Source organism: Cebus imitator, unplaced genomic scaffold, assembly GCF_001604975.1.
Source record: "Cebus imitator isolate Cc_AM_T3 unplaced genomic scaffold, Cebus_imitator-1.0 Scaffold310, whole genome shotgun sequence".
Taxonomy (NCBI): Eukaryota; Metazoa; Chordata; class Mammalia; order Primates; family Cebidae; genus Cebus; species Cebus imitator.
The window spans coordinates 682054-689233 of record NW_016107625.1 but is presented as its reverse complement, the minus strand read 5'-3'; positions in this window follow the sequence as shown (position 1 = coordinate 689233).

Genomic DNA, 7180 nt, shown 5'->3' with positions numbered 1-7180 from the left:
AGAAAGAAAGAAAGAAAGAAAGAAAGAAAGAAAGAAAGAAAGAAAGAAAGAAAGAAAGAAAGAAAGAAAGAAAGAAAGGAGGGAGGGAAGGAAGGACTGGAAAACAATTTAAAGTTGGAGATCAGATGGAAGAAAAGTAGTGGTGAAGTGTGGGGACAGAAAAGGATGCTAAGATTCCAGAAAGGTGAGGCAGGGACAGAGAAGATACCTTTCACTCACTTTATAGTTTCACCTCTGGGCTACCCCCTGGAAGTGAGGAGTCAGTGGATTCCACTGGGAGCCAAATCTGCCACATACGGATCAAAAAAGCCCTGTACCTGTGGCAGTTGTGGCATCTCACAGCAACTGATTGCCCTGTTCTCAGGAGAACTGAAAGTAACAGCCCTGAGTCTACTCTAGGGATATTGCTGAGAACACTGCAAATTACACCACAACAGAACACATTTATCCTGGTTTCAGCAAGAGGAATGATTATACTTCTTAAGTAGCTGCTTTTTACCTCGTGGACACTTTGAACCATGACGCTGAGCACGATTCTCATAATGGATGCTGTAATGTTCCCTAAATTCCCAGTAACAAGTAGAAGGTCTCAACCACCTTACTGTGGCTATTGGCTGCTAATGGCTCTCAGCTGCCCCACTTCTCCAAAGAATGACCCTTGGCTAATGGAAGTGCTTTGACTAAAAGGTTATGACGCTTCCAAAGACATCCATAATCAATGACTCATTTTGGGGTAAAAAAGGCCCCATTCCTTTCAGGATGGAGACTACAATCCTTAACATGGCTACAGGGCCATATGTGGTCTTATCTCTATCTGCTTCTCTACCTTCAACTCAAAACGCTCCGACCCCCACCTACACACACACACACACGCACACACACACACAGAGAGAGAGAGAGAGAGGCCACACTGGCTTCTTTCCAATATGAAAAGGTGGTAAGTTTGGTTAGGCATGGTGACTCACGCCTGTAATGCTAGAACTTAGGGAGGCAGAGGCAAGAGGATTGCTTGAGGCCAGGAATTCAAGACCAACCTGGCCAACATACTGAGACTCTGTCTTTATTTTTTTTAATTGAATAAATAAAAGAAAGGTGATAAGTTCTTTCCTACCACAGGACCTTTTTTACATGCTGTTTCCTCTTTCTGGCATGCTTCTCCCTGCACCCTATTTACCTTTAACCCAAAGGACTCTTCCTCCAGGAAGCTTTCCATGATTCCTCAGGTTATAAAAGGGCCCCTCACTTTTACATTTTAACAGCATGATATAGCTCTCCTGCCACTTATTGCACATTTACAACTTGACATTTACTCCTGATTTTTGTTTTCTATTTTTGAGACAGAGTCTCATTCTGTCACCCAGGCTTCAGTGTAATGGTGCAATCTTGGCTTACTGCAATCTCCTCCTCCTGGGTTCAAGCTAGTCTCAAACCTTAGTCTCCTGAGTTGCTCTGATTACAGCCATGCATGATCAAGCCTGGCTAATTTTTTTTTTTGTATTTAATAGAGATGGGGTTTCACCAGTTGCCCAGGGTGGGCTAGAATGCCTGAACTCAGGCAATCCACCCACCTCAGCCTCCCAAAGTGCTAGGACTACAGGCACGAGCCACCGTGCCCAGCTCTCCTACTATTATCTGATTAAGACCTTTTCCCTTTTATTAAGCTATGTACTCCACAAGGCTTTAATTTCTAGCTCACCACTGTACCTGTCCCCAAAAAGCCAATATCAGGCTCATGGTGGCCACGCAATGAATACTGATTCACTAAATAAGTAAATCAGGCTGTGGTAACCTCCCTCAACCAGCTGCATCTATACTGAGGGGCAGCACAGTACAAAGGTTAACTGAGTATGTGAACTCTGAAACCACACAGTTCAGGATAAGGTCCTGGCTCTGCAATCTCAAGCTGTGGGGTTTGGAGCCAGTTAATTCAACTTATTGTGGCTCAGCTTCCTCATCTGTAAAATGAGGTAATAGTTCTATATTTCACTAAGATGCCTTTGATTCAATACACACCATGTACTATAAAGAAAAACAATCCTGCTACATGAGAATCCAATGCTTGCTTAGACTTTTTCCAGACAAAACCACCATCTATTCCAGCAATAAGACTGGTGAAGCCGCATTTTCTAGAGAAATGCTCCACTGTGCATGCCTCATCTAATTCCCAGCTTTATCTAGGAGGCTTTCTTCTGTGCCATTAGCACCCATTCAGCAAGACGATCTGAACAGCAGGTGTCAACAGGTTTCGGACAAGAACCCGGAACATTTAACAGCAAGTCACCCAACACATGCAGTATCAGCAATGTTCATAATTCACCTGAACTGTGGAAAATATGAACAGCTCTGGCCAAGGGCAACATCCTCAATATCTCCATTAGCACCTCCACCCTACTGACAGTAATAGTAAGAGACCATGGCTTGTAAGATGCATCTCAATTTCAGAAAGGTTAAGATATGAAAATAGATTGGTCGGTAAATTTATGACCTACAGTAGATCTTAGGTTGTCAGGATATAGCACATTAAAGTATACAGATTTTATATATTCAAAATTTGGGATCCATCGAGAGTTCCTTTAGGCACAATCTGTTCCTGTGAGATCTTCAACATACAGTAACAAGTCATCATTATCTCCAAGCAGATATTATTGCTTCTGCCAGGCAGTCTTCTACCAAGTGTACTCTCCCTTGGCATCGCTGGAAGGACCAGGCCAACTGATGTCTCCCTCAAACATAATCTCACTCTGTCACCCAGGCTGGAGTACAGTGGTGCCATCTCAACTCACTGTAACCTCCACCTCCCAAATTCAAGTAATTCTTCTGCCTCAGCCCCCTGAGTATCTGGGACTACAGGTGTGTGCCACCACACCCAGATAATTGTTGTGTTTTTTAGTGGAGAAGACGTTTCACCATGTTGGCCAGGTTGGTCTCGAACTCCTGACCTCAAGTGTTCGACCTCAATCCACCCACCTCAGCCTCCCAAAGTGCTGGGATTACAGGCGTGAGCCAACATGCTTGGCCAGATGAGTCTATTCCTTCATTGTGTATAGTAATGAAAACAATTTGGAGCCTGGAGAAATTCAGGCTTGTTTAGTGGTGCAGTGGTGGGATTACAACTGCCCACTAGAATATCGGTGCCATCAAGGAAGAAATTTTCACCTGCTTATTCACTGCTATACTCTCAGTGCCCAGAACTGTGGTCAACACTTGGTACTGACTGCATGAAGTTGAATGAATGATGGACATTTCATAACGTTTGCTAGAGTTAATAATGGTGAGCTGAGATGATTCACATTCTAGAGGATATGATTCATAGCTGAGTCAAATGTAAAAGAAGGCTTTGATCTTTAGTCTCTCCTTTTCCATGGAAGCTTATAAAATATCCCAATGTTATGGGACAATTTTAGTCAAAATAAACTTAGTAAGTTGAAATTATATAATTAATTATATTATATGTCAATTATAATTACTTATTGATCAAAGGCTCCTCATGGATCACCCGGCAACAGTGAAAGAAAAAAAAAAGTAGCAGGTGTTTGGATTTAGTTCATACTTGCTAATTCATTAGATGAAGATTTATGTCCCCCTGGAAATCCTAAGCCGTTTTATTTGGCTCAGAAATTGAAAGTTGAAATCCAAGGGCTTCAGACACCTCTGTTTCTCTTTCTTGCTTCTGGCCTGGAAGATATTTTATTGTTAAGGTTCTTTTCCATATATCTAATCCTATTTATTAGAAGTTGATTTAATGTTTTAAGTTTCAGTCTTCTAATGATGCCAGTTTTACACAATGGATAAAGAACACAGACTGAAGTCAGATTGTCACAGCCTGAATCGCAGCTCCATCATTTACTGTGTGACATTGAGCACATTACTTAGCTTTTCTGTACTTCAGTTTCAGAATCTGTAAAATATGAATCATTATAGTACTTACATTACTGGATTGTAATGAGGATTAAACAAATAAGCAATGCCTTCAATACACTAAATGTCACATATCTGGTAAATAAATAAACATGGCGCCTGTAATCCCAGCACTTTGGGAGGCTGACGCAGGCAGATCACCTGAGGTCGGGAGTTTGAGACCAGACTGACCAACATGGAGAAACCCCATCTCTACTGAAAATACAAAATTAGCCAGGCATGGTGGCACATGCCGGTAATCCCAGTACTCAGGAGACTGAGGCAGGAGAATCGCTTGAACCCGGGAGGCAGAGGTTGCGGTGAGCCAAGACTGCACATTTGCACTCCATCCTGGGCAACAAGAGTAAAACTCAGTCTCAAAATAAAATTAAATAAATAAATAAACAAAATACACTTTAGTTCCCAAAAAGCTTTTGTTAACAATTGATTATAGGACTATACACGGGTTTATATCAGGCTTGTATTTGCACATCTAGTGAAAACATAAATGGAGCTCCTACATGGAAGGCTTGATTTTTTTCATGGATTGTTCTGGTGGAGTATGGGTTAAGGTCTCTGGCGGCATACAACAGAAACTCACACTGCCTACCCTTAGCAAAGCCATTACAGGGGCTGGCTAGAATCAAGACACACAGAAAGAACAGGAATCAGGTATTTCCATTTCTGGGGATTTCAAGAATAGGGATCCATGGAGAGTTCCTTCAGGAATAACCTCAAGAAGATTTTCCCTCTGCATCACTCTCCTAGAGATCTGAATTCTTGTGAGAGTTTGGTTGGTCTGAAATCACATGCCCATCTTCGGGGCTAATAGTTGGAAGAAGATGTGGGATCTTGATGGCTGGTCCCAACAAGATTGCAGGGCATGAAGGAGAGAGTTATACAAAGGAAAAGCAGGATGCTATTCTCAAAGAAGTGGGGGAAGTTGCTAGGCAGGCCAAAGTAGCAGCTGTCCACCATATGAAGAAAAGGGAGGGAAGGCAGTGTTCTCTAAAATCCTGTTTATGTTTGCACTGTAGGCCTTTCCAAAAATTTAAATATGTTTCTGTCCTTGGAGGGTTCTCCCTGAGAGGCTGTCTCATCCTCTGGGGATTCATGCAAAAAGAAGCAAGAATCTGGCAATCATCATAAATTGCTTTCTCTGGCTTAATGAAGACCTCCAGTTGTTTGTGTTGCATTAATTTAAATACTAATCTTTGCTTACAGTTTCATAATATCAACAATTTCTAATTCAACCAAAACAACATTATGCTAAACTCTCAGAATTCAGCAAATGATAAGGTTACAAAAGCGCTTCACACATTCATGAATCTTCTTTTCAGTTGGGTTGGTTTTGGCTATAAGTACCAGAACACCCAACTTGAAGTTGCTGAAGCCAAGTGAAAATGAATCCACGCACATAACTGGATATCCAGATGGAGGACAGGCTTTGGGGACCTTAATCCAGTGGTCCCAGCTATACACCTGAGCAACTACCAGGATGCTTTCTGCCCCTGTTTTCGCGCTGGGTTCTTCATCTCTGGCTGGAAGCAGGATGGTTACAGAATTTCTAGATCTTTCCACTACACAGAACAATGTCTGGAGGAAGGTAAGATCATTTCTTTTCTTATTGATATTATAGAGATGAGGGTCTCACCATGTTGCCCAAGCTGGTTTCTTAAGTCCTGAGCTCAAGCCATCTGCCCGCCTTGGCCTCCCAAAGTCCTGAGACTACAGGCGTGATTCACCACACCTGGCCAAGATCGTTTCTTTATTCAGGTATCAGGAATGAGATAACTTTCCCTGGAATCCTCCAGCAAACCTTTCTCTCATCTCCTTGGTCCAGACTGGGTCATGTGCCAGTCTTATAATAACTCAGTGGCCAAGGTAGTGCCATCTGCTAAATGGCTTGATGAAACTTTATTTTCTTTTTTCTTTTTTTTCTTTTATTTTCCTTTTGAGACATAGTCTCACTCTGTTGCCAAGGCTGGAGTGCAGTGGTATGATCTCGCTCACTGCAACCTCTGCTTTCCCAGGTCCAAGCCATTCTCCTGCCTCTGCCTCCCAAGTAGCTGGGACTACAAGCATGTACCACTACCACCACACCCGGCTAATTTTTGTATTTGTAGTAGAGACAGGGTTTCACCATGTTGCCCAGGCTGGTCTTGAACTCCTGACTTCAAATGATCTGCCCATCTTGGCCTCCCAAAGTGCTGGGATTACAAGCATGAAGCACTGCTCCCATCCTTGCTAACTGATAGATGTGGGTTCTTGAGCCAGTCACTAGCAAACACACATATACACACACACACACACACACACACACACACACACCCCACACACACACACAGACATTAATCATGGCTGGCCCCTACTCACCGGCCATTAGTAAAAAGGAGGAGGAATATATGTTAAAGAGAAAATAAAATAGGTATTTGTCTTCCCTCCCAACGCATCAATATCTGGACCTCACTACTGCCTACCCCATGCTTACGAAATGTAAGACTTAGTAGAAGACAGTGGCCACTTCCCTTGAACAATGCTGAAGACACCATGAGCTTTTTGCTCCCTTGAATCAGGGGCCTGTAACAGAGGCTCCACCGATCACATATACCTGACTCAATTAGGTTCTTTTCAGAACCCATTATGCAAAGAGCCAGGAACCACCTGGAAAGTCCATTTGAGTGGCAGGTAGTAGCTAGTTTTCGGAAACAGCAGGGTAGTAATGGGACATCCAGTAGAGTGTTGCCAAATTTAACCAAAAAATAAAAGAGGTCCAGTTAAATCTGAATTGCAGATAAACTTTTTTTTTTTTTTTGAGACGGAGTCTCGCTCTGTTACCCGGGCTGGAGTGCACTGGAACCATTTCAGCTCACTGCAACTTCCACCTCCCAGGTTCAAGCGATTCTCCCACCTCAGCCTCCTGAATAGCTGGGATTATAGGCATCCCCCACCATGCCTGGCTAATTTTTGTATTTTTAATAGAGACAGGGATTCACCATGTCGACCAAGCTGGTGTCAAACTCCCAAGCTCAAACAATTCACCCACCTCAGCCTCCCAAAGTGCCAAGCAATCTACCCACCTGGGCCTCCCAAAGGGCTAGGTTTACAGGCATGAGCCACCATGTCCAGCCTACAAACAAATATTTTTAGTATAACTTTTTAGCATGAGTGTGTCTGATATATTGCATGGGACATATTTATGTTAAAAACATTCATCATTCATTTAAACTTCCAGTATAACTAGGTGCCTTGGATTCTGTCTGAAAATCCTTATCCAACAGCA